Source organism: Fukomys damarensis, unplaced genomic scaffold (genome assembly GCF_012274545.1).
Source record: "Fukomys damarensis isolate Sample0158 unplaced genomic scaffold, DMR_v1.0_HiC HiC_scaffold_19, whole genome shotgun sequence".
Lineage (NCBI taxonomy): Eukaryota > Metazoa > Chordata > Mammalia > Rodentia > Bathyergidae > Fukomys > Fukomys damarensis.
In genome coordinates, this window is record NW_022900931.1 from 4,203,655 (window position 1) to 4,221,929 (window position 18,275).

The window sequence follows — 18,275 nt, forward strand, 5'->3', positions numbered from 1 at the left end:
TTTTTTTTTTTTTTTTTTTTTTTTGGTACAGGGGATTGAACTCGGGTCCTTGAGCTTGCAAGGCAGCCCATGGAACCGCTGAGCTAAATCTCCGACCCCTCTCTGATTTTTTTTTAAAAATGCATTCTTTAAGGAGAACTTTCCATTCACACAAAGAAAGAGAGATGTCTAACCTGTCATTTTACACACAGGGTTAGTTTCCATCAGTGGATGACTAGTCTCCTCTCTTTGCGATATTATTTTTGGAGGCCCATAAGCAACGATTGTTACATAGGCACCATTCCTGATCTGTGTGTCTTTCTTTGGTTCGTAAAAACCACAGTTTATAACTCAGCTGTATAAATATCACATTTCCCCCAGCTTCCAGGATGATGTAATGGTAAATTCAGCAAAGTTATGTCTGACTTAATTTATTTTTAAATTTCTTTGAATTTCCCTGGGGACAGCTTTCCAAAGAATTTCTTCGGGACATAAAGAGACTTGGGTTTTTCCAGTTTTGTTTTCAGGCCCATATGCACTCGCAGAATATTTCTACCACTTTGCAGGGCGAGTAATCATGGAGGGAGGGTACGCTTGCAAGGCCCTGCAGTACTCCCATGTGGCTTTAATTATGTTTCTCTTCTTTCTGTCTTCTCTTCCCTGTCCCCTCCCAGGAAAGCATCTCAAATAACGAGAAAGGCGGCAGGAGAGCAGGGAGTCGGAGGTGCTGCTGCTCTCCTCCTGGGCTTGCCACTGCCCTCTGCCCTGCGGGTCCCTGGCTGGTTCTGAACCTCTCCGGTGCTCGGGTTGTGCACTGTATTAGTCACTCTCCTGTCACTGAGACACGGTGCGTGACACCCACAACTGAAAGGAAGAGAGGTTCATTGTGGCTCCCAGTCTTGGCCCGTGGCTGTCTAGCTTTGAGGAGGGAAGAGGATGGCAGAGGGGCATGGAGGAGGAATAGGGGCTCGACCCATGGCAGCCAGGAATCAGAGATAGCAGGGAGGAGCCAGGAAGGAGACCCACCCTTCCAGGTCATACTCCCTCCTTAGCCTCTAGCCAGGCCCCACCTCCCAACTGCGAGTCAGCTGTGAACTCAAGCAGATGAAGCCACTGAAGAGCGAGGAGCACAGCGCCCCGTGATCCAGCAGCCTTCCACACACGTGAGCGTTCAGGTCTAAACCCGGCCGGCATCCTACGACGGGTCACCTTCACATCTGTATGGTGTTCCTGGGCCGGGGAAGTCTTTACCTAAGGTGGCTGCTATCAAGCACAATGGTTGTGACTGATCCTTAACTCGTCCCCCCAGGCCCACAGAGACTTTGGGTGTCTCCTGCCGCCCCCCACAGCCGTGAGACTTCTTTTTATGACAGTGTGAGGAGGTGATGGCCAGGTGCACCCTGGCCCCGAGGTCCCCTCTGAGTAGACTCTGGAACCGGGAATCACTCTTTCTTTACAGCTGTTCTCTGTGCATCTGCCTTGGGCTGCGATCTGCAGAAGGACCTCCCACACACTCTTGGTGGGGCAAGCTCTGGACAGCTCACAGCGAGGGAAAGCCACAGGGTCACCAGGAAAACATGGCTGCCCGTCGTGGTTGTGTATTCAAATTAAGGCGCAGGAGAAATTTGGGGAAGAGGTAAGAAGCTTCTCTGTGGTGCAGGAAGTGCCCACACATCCTTCCCTGTGGATCTCCTTCAGGTCCTAGCAAATGACTGTAGTGACCATTAGCTGGCTTTGTATACATGAGGGATCAAAATATATGGTGGATGTTTACTTTTTTATTTGTTTTTTCTTTTTTGGTACCAGGGATCGAACTCGGATCGTTGCGCTTGCAAGGCAGGTGGCGGAACCACTGAGCTAAATCCCCAGCCGTTTTTTTTGGTTTTTGAGACAGGGTCTCACTATGTAGTTGAGGCTGACCTGGAACTCACTGTGTAGCACAAGCTGGTCTTGAACTCATAGTGATCCTCCTGCCTCAGCCTCCCGAGTGCTGGGATTATAGGTGTGCGCCACCACGCCCAGTTTGAATGTTTACATTTTAAAAAATTCTTACAGCAATTGCCATTAATCAGCCTCAAAACAATCCTCTTTACTTCAAACCAACCTATCCATCCCATCATGCTTGCCACTTTCCTCAGCGGTTCTGGAAGTTTCCTTTCCTGAGTGTCTTTATGTGTTGTGATCAAAAATATCGTAACTGCGGCTGCCAAGGGTGATCCAGCAGAAAGGCAGCTTGTAAAAATATCACGCCGTGTCCTCAGCCACCTTATTCACCGGCTCTCACACTGTGCGATTCCCAGCTCCTCCCTAAAGTCAAAATGACCATGAAAAGCAAAGGTTTTAATCGATTCAGAACATAAGGCAGTCACGCCACACCACTGCAGACACTCCGGAAAGCAGGTGAGAGGGGAGGCAGCTATTGCAGCTGGGACTTCCGCCCGTGGGGCCCTCCCCGCTCACAGCTCCTCCTCTTCTAACCTGCAGGGATGTTGTAAGCTATTTTTACCCTTTGCAATGGACCCCCAGCCCTGCAAACCAGGGACTGGCTTTTTCTAGGTGAACAAAGAGACCGGGCAGCTAATTAAAATTCCCCGAGTAACATAAGTCCCCCTACAGTTTCCAAGTCTCTATCCATCACCCTTTCCTGGCACATGATTTGCGGTGGGAGACAGTGGCAGTGTGAACTGTACCTGAATCACCTGAACTTTAAAAACGTCCCCTTCTCACTGTGGGGTTAAAAGAGCACCCAGCTCTCCGAACGGTGGTAACTCCTGCCGCTGTTTAGTTACTGCCGCGGCACGGTCAGTCTCAGCTTCAGAGAACAGGCGAGAAAGGGTGAGAAGCCCCAAGTCAGGGGTTATCTGGGTGAGAGGAGGTGGGAGGACAGAGAGAGAGAGAGAGAGGGAGAGAGAGAGAGAGGGAGAGATAGGGAGAGAGGGAATTAGTATTTGGCTCTCACCTGAAATTGCTGAGATTCGAGGATATCGGAGCTAGGATGACCTTATTCTTGACATCCTCCTGCTGGCTCTGCAGATGAAGACGTCCACCCTCAGGTGACAGAGGAGATGCGGGCAGCTGTGGAACTCTTACGAGGGGACGGTGTCTGGTTCTCTCCCTGTAGAGAGCGACAGGACGTGATGGCGGGGTGGCCGGTACACAGGTAAGGCCGGGAGTCCCCACTCACCTCCCCCGGGACAAGGCCTGCCGGGCTCCTGTCCCACAGCCTCACTGCCTGTGATGCACGGATAGCCGCTCCCCACAGGCCACACCCACAGCCTGCAGCCCCTGCCCCCAGAAATCGCGGCAGTGACCCTATCCGGAATAAGGTCTCTGCAGATGAATTAAGTTAAGGATCTCCTGAGATCAGATCATCCTAGATTGTCCACGTGTCCTCATGAGAGACTCGCAGGCTGGGTGGCACATGCCTGTAATCCCAGCACTCTGCGAGGAGGATTGCAAGTTCAAGTCCAGCCTGGGAAACTTGGCAACTTACTGGAAATGTCTCAAAATAAAAATTTAAAAAAAAAATTTAAAAGAACTAGGGATGTAGCTCAATGTGAAGGCCCAGGTTCACACCCCGGTATGGGGGGCGGGTAGGGGAGAGAGGGAGAAAGTAGGAGAGAGAAATTCTCATTTATTTGGGAGGAATTTATTTGAGAGTACTGAAATGGGAGTGCCCTGCCTCCGTAACCTGTGGGCGAATTAAAAGAGGTTGAAATGAGCAGTTTTGAAAGGGTGTTGGAGTAGAGGATTCTGGAAGGTATTTTGAAGTAATAAATCGTTGGCTCTGGGACCAACACCAAGGGTGGTGTCCGTCCCAGGTTACACAGACAGTTGCTAGGTGGGCGTCTTTGCAGAAGTGTTTTTGTGTAAGGCTGCAAGGTGGTGGTTCTGGCAGTCTTTTGTAAGGATTTCTGTTGGCAGGCATGCATGGCTCAAAGCCTTACAGCTCCGTCTGTTTATTTATCTTTTGGATTAGGGCTTGACGAAAGTGACTCCATTTTAGATTCTGACAACTTGCACCCAAAAGTCCCAGGACAGGAGCAGAAGTATATCCTACCTCTAACCTGAAGGAGGTAGAATATATTGGGATCAAATTATTTTCCAGTGGATAAATAATGAGCAGGAAAGAACCGAGATGTATACTCACTTTTTCAAAATCTACAGGTAAGTTGGTTTTGTGAAGGAAAAAAAAAAGAGAAAGCTTTGTTTTAAGTAAGATGATGCAAAGTCAGGGAAACATGGGGAAGGATAATTAAACATTTTGTCAGATCAAAAAGTACAGCTCTAGAGGGGCCTTCTTACATGTTAACATTTTGATAAATTATCTGGGAAAGGAGGCTCTCGTGAGACTGGAGCTTCCGAATAGAGCTCTCTGTAAGGACTTGCTGAGCAGGAAGAGGGGTCCCCGCAGGCCCCCTGGGGTGGGGTGGGCAGGAAGAGCCCCCATCACACTAGGGGAGGACGGAAGACACCACAGTTGTGCGACAAAGTGGCAGCTCCGAGATGTTGGGTATGATCCAGTGAAGGCCAGGAGGGATGCGGCTGAACTGAGCGACTCTGGGACTGGAGGAGCCGCAATGGCTTTTGGATTTGACCCCTGTGTCGTGCATGGGGAATCTGCACCCTGGCAGGGTCAAGAGGAGGGGCCAAGGTCATGGTGTCAAGAAAGACCTGGCCTGGCCTGGGAAGAAGTCTGATTCTTGTCCTCTGGGACCTGTTACCCTCCGGTAACACCGTTCACAAACAGGTGCCAGGTGACAAGGCCACCGCTGCCTTTCCTCTATTGGGTTGGAGGAGCCCACCAGACAGGCATTGAGAGCCACCGGAGACAGACCCACTGCAAACAGGGTAGCCTGGACGCTGCTCGGGGGCCGCAGGCCGTGTGGGAGGAGTCAGAGCTCCAGGCTGGGTGGGCAAGATCCCAAGCAGGCTCGGCTACCGGCGTGGGTCGAGGCTTCGGAGGGGCTGAGTTGAAGCGCCGGTCTGCACACCTGCCCTGCTTCTTTACCCCTCTTCTCCTGGCCTCCGGGGACCTGACCCTCTGGACCTGCCCTGCGCTGTCCCCACTGGGGGCCACACCCTTGTCCTTGCCTGGCTCCGCATTGGCCTCCAGGGCTCACTTGTGCTCTGTCCCCTCATTCACGTGCTCCAGGTCGCCTGCTAGAGCCAGGCCCAGCCCCGGAATCCGCAGGAAGTTAGCCTCAGCCCTGCCTCCTCAGTGTGGTGAGACAGGTGCAGCTTGGGGGTGAGTGTGAGAAGATAGGGCTGCCTGCTTCTGTGGCTGGGCTGACACTGAAGTTCGGTTTCAGAGGGTCCATTAGGATTTATCACAGAATTTTCAGTAAATACCAGAATCTGCTTGGACCCCTGTCTCCTTTTAGTTCTGATGACTTTATCATCCATTTCACTCTCTAGTCTTAAGAGCATGGAAGCATGAGCCAAAGGCCCTACAGGCAACTGCCAGCCAGGCCGGGACTCTTCTCGTGGGGTCCCGGGAAGGCTTTACTACAAGATAGGATGTGCAGCCTGTACAGTGGCACGGGTCCCGCACTGACAAAGACCCAACCTTGATTTATACCTGTCACTGCCTTAAAATTTAGAATCACTGGACCGGGGATTTAGCTCAGTGTTTCTGCTGCCTGCCTTGCAAGCACAAGGACCTGAGTTTGATCCCCAGTATAAAAAAAAAAAAAAATAGAATCATGAAGGGGCCTTCATTTTCATTTTGCATATAGTCCCGCAAACTACCTCACAGCCATCTTGGTCTAGCCTCCACCCCTTACCTCCAGCAAAGGCATCTAGAAACGTTCCTCCTAGTTTCTTGGCCACTTGACATCATTTTACTTAATATTTCATTGTATTTCCTGGTCTAACCATTCACCTAACATTATTACTGCCTGTGGGAACGGAGTTTCTGGTGACGGATACTGTCCTTGTAAGATGTTCTTTTTATTAAGAGAGGCGATATTGTCAATGAAGATTCATCCCAGGCACCGTGTGAATTAGGGACTGATGATTCCCATTAAAAAGAGCCTCTTGATTTTAGAGAATGATTCCCTGTGGAATTCCATTTCAATCGCCTGCTTTCCTAATGCATTTTTAATGTGCTCCAGCATATTAAAAATGATTTCCATGCAGACTTCACGAGTCGGCTCCTCAAGCCGGGGTGTCTGGGCTCTACGCTGGGCCATTGTGGATGGCTCCAGGTCCCACTTGTGAGGAGCCCCTGCCTCAGAGGGGCCGCCTTGCCGGAGACTGGGGCTGAGGGGGTTACAGTCTGGGGAGTCACAGCTGCCTAGGGTGTGTGCAGCCTTCTCCCAGAGCCAGGTGGATGAAGAGGGTCTGCAGGGTGCCCTGGTACTGCAAGGTGGGGAGTGGGAATGAGGGCTCCAGGAGAAACATGCTTGGCCAGGGTGCTGAGGTGCCAGTGTAAATGGCAGGGGGTTGTTAGGAAAAGGCTGGGTATAGCCAGGTGTGGTCGTGCACATCCCAGCACTCAGGGAGGCTGAGGCAGGAGGATTGCAAGTTGGAGTCCTGCCTGGGTAACTTAGTGAGACCCTGTCTAAAAGAAAAGAAAAGAAAAGAAAGGGACTAGTGATGTAGCTCAGTAGTGAAGGGCCCCAGCTCCCCAGAAATGGTAAAAGAGAAAAGGAGAAAGGAAAAGGGCAGGTGATCCTTGAGGAGGACTTGCACTGGGAAAGGAGAGGGAGATTGATTTTGGTGTCATCCAAGGAGTAAGGCTGTCCTGGGCACTGGGGAGCAGGGCCAGGCACCCTCAGTGCCACGCTGGGCAGGGCGACTTCGGCCACAATGCGAGGATAGGTCAGCGCCTGGAAAGCTGGCTACCAGCAGCTGTGTGAGCTGCAGTGGCCCAAAAAGCAGTATCAGGTTGGGTAGGGCAGGGCACTGGAGCGGGCAAGGGACAGACTCAGATGTCATCTCTGTGGTGGCCCCAGACAGGGCTGAGGGTGAGCTGGGCCCACTCCACTGGCCTGTCCCTCACTCAGACAGTGGGAAGAAGGGAAATGCTGTGGTCTGAACGTCTGTGATCTTGTTCCGAGATGCTTTCCGTCACGGTGACGAACCCCTGAGCAATCAGCTCAGCACCAGGAGAGGAGCATTTGGGCTCCTGGCCCCAGAGGCTTCAGTCTGTGGTTTGTTGGCCCCCTTGCTTTGGCCTGGTGGGGCACAGCTAACAACTTCCTCGACAGGGCATCAGGCTGGCGTCTCTGCCCTGGTGGAGCCCCTAGGGCTGGAGGTGGGTGAGGCACATCCCAGAGCCCCGTTGGGTCAGGTCTCGCACGTGTGTCTGCTACCCAGCCCATCCCCCGGTGAGGCAGTGTCCCCTTCATCCTTCCTGTTATGGAGGACAGGACTGGAATCCACACCTTTGTGATTCACTCCAGTACCCGTCCCACCCCTCTGTGCTCCCACCCGCCAGCAGGATGGAACACTGTCGCCTGTCCATCAGATGTCACCAGCAGCAGAGCACCGTCACTTGCCAGTAGACTCCTGTCTCTTGCCAATGGAATGCTGTTGTCACTTGTGCCGGCAAGTGGAACACTGTCTCAGTGGGACACAGGGAGGGGTGTTTGTGCATGAGCTGGCCTGGAGGTGCCTCAGGACATCCAGGCGGAGATAGAAAGTTGGCGGTGGGGGCATCTAGAGGGCTGTGGGCAGAGCCCTGGAGATCGTGTAGGGCCAGGGAGGGAGCCTAGCCCATACCCAGGAGAGTCCAGCTTTGGGGAGTTTGAGGTTCCTGGAGAGGGTATTGGGAAGATGTGGATCCAGAACCCCGGAGCGCCCAGGGATGGGAGCCTGGCCCAGGGAGCCAGGGAATGGAGACCACCGGAGACTCCTCCAGAGCAAGCTCAGGAAGAGGAGACTGGCCTGAGGGTGAGTGTCCACTGTGCCCCAGGTCTGGAAGTCAGGCCAGCCCTGAGTCCTTCGGGCATCAAGGACAAGGTGCTGATCAAGTTGCCAGGCCAGAGAGAAAGGTGCAGCTAGCAGTTCTGCAACCCATCTGCAAGACCCAGCCCTGCTGAGACACGTCTGCTATGCGCTGGGCCCTGGCACCGGGGACTGGACCCATGGCCTTTGTACTGAGCTATACCCCAGCTCTTTTTAAATTTTGACACAGGCTCTTGCTAAGTCATTAAATTGCCCAGGCTGTGGGGGACTAGGGGTTTAGCTCAGTGGTTCTGCCACTTGCCTCACAAGTGCAAGGTCCTGAGCTCGATCCCCAGTACCCCCCCACCAAATCACCCAGACTGGGTCTGAATTGGATCCTCCAGCCTCAGCCTCCCACAGTGCTGGGATTATAGGTGTGCACCACCTTACCAGGCTGTGCTGAATTTTTAATAGAATAGTCACAGTAGCCCGCCTACTCAGTGGGTCAAAAATCCAAATTGCCCTCCTGCACTATACTTTGTCTTATTTCTGGGTCGCAAAGAACCTTGCTTTAGGAGCCCTGCAGGGAGTGCAGTCATGGGTGATGACAGCTCAGGCTTGGGTCCTTGCAGGGGAGGCCGTCTCTCCAGGCAGAGTCCTGGGCAGCCAGGGCCTGGACAGACAAGGAAATTCAGGGCCCTGGGACAAGCAGTGCCGTGTCCTCACCTGACTTCAGATCACTTCTGTCCTCCTTGGTACAGGGGCAGCACAGGTGGGTGGTGCGCTCTCTGCTCCCAGTCGCGCTTGCTGTGTGTCCACAGCTGGCTGGGCAGCATTGTCACTCATTTGCTCCCAAGCAGCTTTCTCCACCTGCAGCCAGACGGTGAGCAGGATGGGGTGGGGAGCGGCCGGGTTTGGGGAGGACTGGGGAGAGGAGGCAGGGGTGGCAGGGGTCGATGGAGCCACCCGGGTGATGGCCCGCACTCCCTCACTTCACAGGCAGGGAGCCTGAGGCTCAGACAGGGAGCGGAGCAGCTCTGGCGTCCCTCCAGCGAGGTGGAGGTCGGGACAGTCCCACCGGCCTTAGCGGTGCCGATGGTGGGCAGGAGCTGGGCACAGCTCTGAGCGACACCTCCTACCTGCCAGGAGCATGGCAAACCCTTGTATTCTCACCTGCGTGGCACGGATCACAGGCCCGACTCTGCCTCCACGGCCAGTGGTCACGAGGATGAAGCCGTGCGGTACCTGGCTGGACTCTGGGGTGTTTCGGATGAAGGCCGCTCCACAGGGACAGACCCCCGCCATGGCTAGAAGGGACACAGCGAGGGGCAGAGGGACAGTAGTGTTGTCCCCAAGGCGACGGGCCTCCCTGTGGACCGCAGTGTTCGGGACCAGGAAGACCCGGGAGGAGCTGCCGGGCGCTGGCCATGTGACAGCTGTCTTAATACGCCCAGGACCGGGACTGCTTGAGGGAGGGCCTCCAGCCGGCTAGCACTGAGCCAGAGTGGTCCAGCCTCGGAGTGGTGCGATGCTGAGACTCCACCTGGGAGGTGAGTGAGTGTGCGCCGCGGGCTGGCTTTCCATAACGCTCCTCCTTCCATGGGCCGAGCAGGAAGAGCAAGGAGTTTGAGTCCCAGGTGCTGCCTGGTCCCAGGCAGGTCACAGACTTGGCCTTTGGATGTAGGCAAGAGCTGCTGTGTGTTTAGGTGGGGCCCTGGAGGGCTGGAAAGGAACGAATTCTTACAGATGTCCCCGGACACCTCACTGCTGGGGACACCTGGCCTTCAGCTGACCAGAATCCAGCTCACAGCTGGGCTCCCCACCCCAGGGCGGCTTTAAGAGAAAAAGGTATTGATGGCGAGGCCCAGGAACCCTGTGTCCCCAAAAGGGCCCCATCCTAGGCCCAGGCCCGTGTGCTTCGGTTCTGCAGGAGGGACTGGGGGTCCAGACCGCTGGCCCAGGCTTACCTGCCTCTCGGGAAGAGCTGTGGACTCCAGGTCTGTGGAGTCCAAGGGCCAGACACTGACGGCCATGGCAGTGCCCAGAAGAAGGGCAAGCTCACTCCAGACCCCAGCCTCACTGGAGAGTCGGGCTCCAGGCAGAGACAAGGTTGCTGCTGCCACAGGCACCTTGGTTTCAGCAGACCCGTGTCATGGCAGCCCTCATGGTAGGGAATGGGAGTCACTGCCTCGTCCAGAGGTGACATGGTCAAGGACAGATGGCCAGTCCTCATGTCCCAGTCATTTATGGTGACCACACGACCCTCAGGGCACCTCACTCCCTTTTCTGGTTCTCTGGGGCTGGGATTTTCTCTACAGAACCACGTGGACCTTTATAACCCGGGTTCTGATACCACCAGGTACATTGTGCCCTGACCAAGGGCCCCTCTGAACCTCTGTTTGTGGTCTATAAAGTGGGGGTCACAATTCTAGCCCAACGGGACAGCGAGGAGCAGTGGTGACAGCCTGTGACAGGGCCCAGTTTACAGTCATTTTGGCTGCTATTGCCAAAGGCAGTTTTTTGTTTGTTTATTTGTTTGTTTGTTTTAGCAGTGCAGATGGAAGCCTGGGCCTTTGTGCTGACTGGGTGATATTCCTATCCCTTTTATTTGTTCTGTTGTTATTTTGAAGTAGAATCTTGCAAAATTGACCAGGCTGGACTTGAACTCGTGATCCTCCTGCCTCAGCCTCCTCCAAGAGTGCTGGGATTACAGGTGTCCACCACCACACCCACTTTGCAAGGGCAGCATTGGTACTAATGCTCCCTGACGGCACCTTGGGGCACTCAGAAGTGGCCTGCTGCCTTGTCCACACCTTTCCTCCCTCCCTTCTTGCTTCCTTTCCCTTCTCTCCCTCCCCCCATCTCCCTCCCGGCTGTCTGCCCTGTATTTGGCGTTATTCCTTGTAAGGTATAAAACAGAAAGCCAAAGTGGGCCTTAATAAGGCAAATATAACATAAGCACTAAAACAGAGGAGAGGGAAGACGCCAGATGTCCAGCGAGGGTGTCAAAGGAGTGGCAGTGACTTCCTGCAGAAGGACTCAAGACCACCCTTTCCAGGAGTCTCTGTAGACCCCTCGGCCCCAAGATGGACCTGTTGGTGGCACCCAAATGCAACTCTGAGGCTGGGGTGGTGTGGGGACAGTGCAGGGAACCTCCAGGTCATCCTGTCCACCTTCCACTTCCAGATGGGGAAACTGAGCCCCACAATCAGGGCAGGTAAAAATGAGTAAATGGCCAAGCTGAGAACTGTCAGGACTCCAGAGGTGCTGGTTGTGCTCACTTCCGCGGGCCTGGAAAAGCAAGTGTCATCCACAAAGAACGCATTCCTTCCTGGGTGCTGTTCTGTTGCCGTGGAGCATGCTTTGGTGAGAACTACACTGCCAGCCTCTGAGCCGGTCGTGGCAAAGTGAGTCTGTAATCCCAGCATTCAAGAGGCTGAGGCAGGATAATTCATACTTGACTTGAATCTGGGTGGGTTTTTATTTTTTCCCCTGTCAAATCAAGTAGCAACACCTCACAGGACACACTCTTTTAGCAAAGCAAACAAGAAAGAAGTGAAATTATTTCTTGACATATCAAAAAGAGTGTCCCCAGAGGAGGAGGAGGTCTCCGCAGGTGTGGAAGTGACGCCTGTAGGCAGAGACCCCTTCCCAGGAGGTCAGCTTTTGAGACCTTTGTCAGAGTCAGCTCTGCCCCGTGGCCCTGCAACCCCGGGTTCATTTCGTGGCTCTTCTACCCAAGGAGTCATCTGGAACGCCTCACCACCTCTTCCCAATAAGCCACTGACTCTTTGTGGCACCTGTGTCCTTTGGGCAGATGCCAGCAGACCGGTTTCCACAGCAAGGCTGGCCAGAGCATCCTGTCACCACAGGCCTTAAAATCACATTAGAACTGTCAGTCAAGGATGGAACTTTAAACACGGACACCAAGTATGTCTGCTTGTGTTTCTTTTAATAAACCCAAGTTCCTCCCTCTCTACTAAATATAGCGTGGGCAGCATCTCACTGCTGTGGGTGTTAGGTGTGGGGGGACACAAGCCAACAAGCTGGTAACAAGTCTCCATTTAGAGCTTTCTGTCCTGGACTACTCAGCACGTGGAGGAGACCAGAGGGGAGGCCTGGGGACAGGGCACAGGTGCTTCGTGCCCTGGCTGTGTACACACAGCTCTCAGCCTCGGTGTGGTTTCACTTTCAGGTACGTGGGGTAATAGCCATGACTGCCCAGCTTAGTCCATTCTGTGGTCAGAGATAGCCAGGGTGAATCACTGGTATAGCTTCTGGCATAGGACGGGAGCCCAGCAGATAGCATTCCCACTTGGGAACCCCCGAGTTCCTTTAGAATCCCCAAGTCCCATTAGAATGTTCCATTAGAGTGCCCGAGTTCCATAAGCCTAGTGTGGTAACTTATTGCTGAAATCCTGCCACTTCGAGAGGCTGAGGCAGGAGGATTGCAAATTGGAGCCGGGCCCGGGCAATTTCGCAATTTAGTGAGACTCTGTCTCAAAGGAAAATAAAAAGGATGTAGCTCAGTGCAAAGGCACTGTGTTCATCCCCAATAGTGAAAACAAAACAATAGCCTGAGTTCCCTTATAATACCTGAATCCTGCTTTGGTTTGAACTGGTTCCAAGGGCTACCATTAATAAATAGCCTCAAACTCAGTGGCTCAAACAACAGAGATGCCTTCTCTCCTAGTTGTGACACTGGTGGCTGAGGTGTCCCCCAGAGAGGAGATGGGCTTCTCAACCCATCCTGTGGTGTGGGGTCTTGGACTCTTGTTTTGCCAATGACCACTCTTTATTGATCTGCATCATTCTTACCGTCACAGAAATTGCCCCACTGACAGCTGCCACCGATCCCAAGAAACTTCGTAGGAGCTCAGGGAACAACTCTATTCAGGAGGACACTTGCTTCCAGTTTTCTTTGCTGGGAACAGAAAACCATGCGACTTTACTTTTTTTGTTTTTTTAAATCCAAAAGAAGTAATTGTTAGGAGCACAGTAAAGATCACTATCAGTTCCCATGGGAGTCTTGAAGGAATTGAACAATAGATGTTGGAATAAAACAAAGTGGATTAAAAATATCACCTGCATTTATAGGTTCACAGACCCTTGGCCTAGAAAAGGCTCTGCCTCGGCAGCCTCATTAGGCAGAGTTAGCGAGGGAGGGAGAAGAGGAGTGGACTCCTGTGTGGGCGTAGGGGCTCTCTCTGATGAACAGGCCCAGAGCGGCCGGGTCACAAAGGGCCAAGGTCAGCCTTTGCAGGTTAGCCAAGACGAGCCAGGGTCCTGTCAGTCGTCTCGGTGCTGGTCTCCTGGCCCCTGGGGGAGTCCTCATGGCTTGAGGAGCCGTTCAGTCCCATGAGGTGACTGTTCCTGCTTGGTGGGTGCAGCCTGGGCTCCATTCACAGGGTAACTGCTCCCGCTTTGGGGAGAAGACCTCTCATCGTGGGCTGGTCTGCAAGGCTCCACTCTGCCCAGAATTCGCGGTGATGGTAGGATTTTAGACTTAGGACTCTGGAGTTGGATGTGTTACAAGCTGGCAATTGGGTGTCCCTGCAAATCCTGAAAGTTACCCTAGATAGGCTTATCTTGGTGTCTTTGGGCTTGAAGGACAATGAGATAGGTAGAGCCAGGAGGAGAGGAGGGGTGTTTGGTGGAAAAAAAAAAACAGGAATGCAGAGACATTAGGGATCACCGAAAGCTATGGCTTCTCCCACACCTGGGTTCCTGTGGAGTAAAAAGACTGATGTCATGTGCAGGGCCTGAGATCATTGCAGTGTTTGAGACTAAAATATGAAAACTGAAAAAAAAAAACATTAAAATGCATAGTTTTCCCCGTGAAACAGAGTGAGTTGCATGTATGTACCTATGAGATGGGGTCCAAACACATGGTGACAGGCAGGGGATGTAGCTCAGCGGTGCTGCCACCTGCGTCACAAGCACAAGGACCCGAGTTCGATCCCCAGTACCGAAAACAAAACACATGGTGAATGTTTTTAAAAATTTATTGCAGTAAAAGACACATTGCCATTAATCTTCCTCAAAACACTCCGTCTAGCTTCAAACGCACACATTCTGTTCTTGCCACTTTCGAAGCGTTTCCGGAGTCCTCGTTCCTGAATGTCTTTACAGGTGGACACAGTGAATGCCGCTGCTGAGCTGCCACCCCACAGAAAGCCAGTCTCAGAAAAACACCTCATGCACCGTGTCTTATCTGGCACCGTGTGACTGCCGGCTCTCCATGGGGTCACCATGACCACAGAAGGGTACAGTTTTCCATTGATTCGGGACATCAAGGCAGGCATGACAACTCAACTAAAGACACTTAGGAAAGAGGACTTCCTAGCTGCTTCAGGAAGGGTGCCCGGCAAAGGCAGCGAAGGGACAGAAAGGCCCCTCCCTCCTGCTCAGAGCTGGGGTGGGTGCTCTGCTTGGTTCCTCCTGCTGCTGTCCTCATAGCCTGGATGGGGGGATCCTGATGCTCAGGGAGGGTCCTCCCCAGGAAAAACTGGGACGTTGGACACCTTGTCCTTGAAACACCCTTTTTGTGTTCCCGAGACTCTTGGCAAGTCAAGTAGGCATTAGAAGTGGACAGGGACTGGAATGTCCTGGGCCAACTAGTGCCGTGTGTAGAAAGTACTGCCCCGCCTGTGTGCTGCATCAGCAGTTCCTTGGGATGCTGTGGGAAAGGGGAACAAAGATCTTAGGTGTCACTGCCCGGCTCCATAAACCCCGCCCTGCAGGGAGTGACTGGGGACCGCACCCCTGCAGAAGGCTGCACTCCAGCCGGCTGCTGCCAGACACCCCAGGTCCTCCGCAGTGGTTTCCTGTTCGGCCCACCGCCCCAGGCTGTCCAGTGATGAACTCTTTCTGTCTGCTGACCCCGGACTGTCAAGTTCTGGGGACTTTGCCACGGTACAGCAGGGCTGTGGATGTTGTATTTGTTTTTGCATTTCCAGGAGCTCTGCTCTGTCTTCCACTATCCCAAAGGGATTGGGCAAGCAATTGTTTTGAAATTCTTTTCTGACCCAGCTTAATTCACACTTTGTTTTCACGTACTTACCTTTCACGACCCTCTTGCCTCAAAACGATCTTGAACCATTTTCTAACACCCTAATAAATCAGAACTAAGTATTGCAATTAGCACTCGTTCGTGGCACATCTCATTATTGTAACAGTGATCTTCATTTCATTGTTATAAATGTTATTAATAACTCATAGCTCCTTAGCTACAATTCCCACCAGCATCTGCCACATGTTGGAGGGAGGATTTTTGCCTCTGTCCTCCCTAGAGGGGGTCAGCGCTGGGGCCTCCTGCCTCCCCACCTGCAGTGTTGTCCCAGGGTCACCATGGGTGGCCTACGGGTCAGTGTCAGCTTTGTGTCTTCTGTGAGTCCCACATGGGCTGGGGACCAGAGCACTGGGTTTGAATTAGGGTTCGACTCACAGGGAAACCATTACTTCTCAGCTGGTTCCTCCGACGCACCACCCTGCTTACATTGGCCTCAGTTTCCTCATCTAGGTCTATGCAGGTGGGGTTTTGGGAAGGATTAGAATGGAGCAGTGTGACCAGCACTATATTCGGGGTTAACACGCACCGCTTACTAACCATTAGCCAGAGGACAGTGGTGGTAGCTTAAAATACCTACTGTGGCATCTGAAGGCACTGGGTGCCTAATATATGCCTTAAAATGCCCCTTAACTTGCAATCTGAATGCTCAGTGGTGAAGGGGTTAGGCATGGAGAAAGGAGACAGGAGGCCAGACGTGATTCTGTTCTTCTGCTCTGGCATCCAGCAAACCAAAACAGATAGAGAAACAAAAAGGATCGCTTTAAAAGCCCTTGAACGTTTTCAGTGACTAGGGGGGGAAACAGGTGCTGGAACATGAATGCGTAATTGAGCCTGACCTTCTACACCTGCAAACACAGGCCAGAGGGGCAGAGGTACACCTGACTTGAGAACAACCAGGCATCCAAATTGTAGCCGGCTTCTCTCGCATCCATGACCAGAGGAAGACTATTAAACCCAGCCTGTGGGAGACAGAAGGAAGTCGGAGCTAAGGAAGGCCCGGGTTTGTGCCTGACCGGGGGTAACACAAATTAGCAGCAGGGCCCAGCCTCCACCAGCCCTCCAGTAAGGAGGTGCAGGACTTTGATCACAGTGGTTCCAAAAGGGCCTGGGATTCCACAGAGAAGAGGAGTCCAAGGAGGAGGAGAGGGAGCAGGGTTGTTCCCAGGGCTGCACAGCTGTGCCCTGCCGCGCGGTGGGCAGCCATAAACCCTGTAAACCGTGGCTGTGTCTTTTCTTGCAGTCCTGGAACTGATGACTTGGGGGATCTGTGGGGGCCTCGCCCTTGGCTTCTGGTGTTGCCGATGGCCCTTGGCTCCTTCCATGACACTCTGCTGTGTCTCTCCGTCTCTCCCCTTCTTTCTGTAAGGACACCAGGCATATGGATTAGACAAAACCCTAATCCACGAAGACCTCATCTTAATGTGACCACATCTGCAGTGACTCCATTTCTAAGCAGGGTCACATGCTCAGGTTCTGGAAGGATGTGACTTCCAGAGGTCACCGTGCAAGGCAGTATCAGGAGGGAAGAGCAGGGGAAAACAGGATGGAAAGGCTATCCTGCACAGCACCTGGCCTCCCTGTCCACGCCCTATGTCCACAGGTGCTGCTGGGGTCACCTCCTAGCTATGCCTCATCACTCTAAAGAAGTTCAGGGTCAGTGTCTGGTTTAAATCCAAGCTGGGCCTCTGTCCTCCCTCCTGTAGGGAGTACCTGAGCCCAAGGCCACCTGCACACCCATGCCTCCACGATAGGGCCCTGTGCACCTTGTTCCAAGGCCGTCATATCTTCAGTTCAGAAGTGGTGGATTCCATGCCAGGTGTGGTGGCGCACACCTGTAATCCCAGCACTCAGGAGGCTGAGGCAGGAGGATTTCGGTGAATTCGAGGCCAGCCTGGGCTACATAGGGAGTTCAAGGACAGTCTAAACTACATAGTGAGACCCTGTCTTAAAAAACAAACAAACAGGGCCAGGCTTTAGCTCAGTGGTTCTGCTGCTTGCCTTGCAAGGACAAGGTCCTGAGTTCAATCCCCGGTACCAAAACAGACAAACAAGTGGTAGATTCCAATTGAAACTCACATCTCTAGAATCTAAGTCCTTGGTGACTCCCACCAACCAAGAGACTTGCAAATAAGCCAACCACTTCAAGCCTCAGTTTCGCCAATGTAGAACGGAAGTGAAAACAATATCCTCTACCGCCGCTCCGATAGTTGTAGGGCTCAGTGGAATAATGGAGTGTGAGGCCTGCCAGTGACAATGGGGGCTCCCTCCGGGCTGCTCCCCCACCACCCCTTACCTGTGGACAACATCCATTTCTGGTCAACTGGTGAGGCAGAAGTTGAGGTCTGTCTTCCCTGTCAGACTGGGATCGCTTAGGGGACGCTGTCCAACACGCAGCAGACCCTGGTGCCTACCTGTGGAAAGAAAGCCAGTTCCTCCAGAGTTCTTCTTAGAGGTGGCGCACACCTATAATCCCAGCACTCTGGGAGGCTGAGGCAGAAGGACTGCAAGCTTGGGCTCAGGCTGGCCATTTAGTGACTTAGGAAGATTCTGTCTCAAAAGAAACACAATTTTAAAAGGGCTGGGAATGCAGCTTGGGGTGAAAGCCCTGGGTTTAAACCCAAGTCCTGAAAAGAAAAAGAAGGAAAAAAGAAAAAAACCCAGTTCCCCCTTACTTGTTGATTCCTCAACACAATTCCTTCCCCAGAAGCGCTGTCCGTGAAGTGAAGAACCAGAGAGGAAGCATCAGCTCAAGCTTAGATGAGGAGAAGATAACTCTTACTGTTTCCCTGCAGAGGAGTCCTATGGTCAGAACCACTGCTTGGTCAGGAGCGAAAACACCAAATGGGAGAAGCAAAACCAGAGAACCATGTATGCTCTTGGGGTTCTGAAGGACCTCGAGGTGCAAAGGCGAGAGAGAAATAAAGCCTCACCTCAGTGTTTTCCTGAGGAAATGAATTTGGTTTTTCTCCTTTTAAAGGGCTGTGTCTGTGAGTATTAAATTGACTCATCCTCAGAGGAGAATGGAGGGCTGACTTGGGATCTACGCTGACGTGGGCGGGAAGGTGCTAATTAGGATGGTTCTGCTAATAATAGAAACTGGGGACACGTTCTCAGGTGGCTCTGAGGGCTGGGCTCCTGTGGGACTACAGAGGGATCCTGGGGCAGCAGGCTTTCACCTGTTCCTCCCTGGGCCACTTTCACATCTGATCTTATCCACCCTGAGTTTTGTGCCCAGGAGGAAACCAAAACCCCCAGGGGTGAAGCAAGGAGCCCTCAGGGACCTGCCAGGCCTGGACTCACAGATTCCAGCCCCAAGAGTGGCCAGTGACCT

General features: G+C 52.9%; 1 long non-coding RNA gene across 6 annotated transcripts in view; it reads left to right on the forward strand.

The window, feature by feature from the left end:
- Positions 1 to 17,863, forward strand: part of LOC104869224 — a 70,920-nt gene extending 53,057 nt beyond the window's left edge. Inside the window, exons 4-9 of one of the 6 annotated variants that reach the window (XR_004518102.1) lie at positions 654 to 826; positions 1,439 to 1,615; positions 3,013 to 3,139; positions 8,872 to 9,422; positions 14,005 to 14,138; positions 17,649 to 17,863. This is a non-coding gene — a long non-coding RNA (uncharacterized LOC104869224). Of the gene's footprint in view, positions 1 to 653; positions 827 to 1,438; positions 1,616 to 3,012; positions 3,140 to 3,958; positions 4,177 to 7,423; positions 8,138 to 8,871; positions 9,423 to 14,004; positions 14,139 to 17,648 lie in introns of those variants that run through there. The other 5 variants (XR_004518100.1, XR_004518099.1, XR_004518104.1 and 2 more) reach the window with 5 other exon arrangements.
- The last annotated feature ends 412 nt before the right edge of the window (positions 17,864 to 18,275 follow it).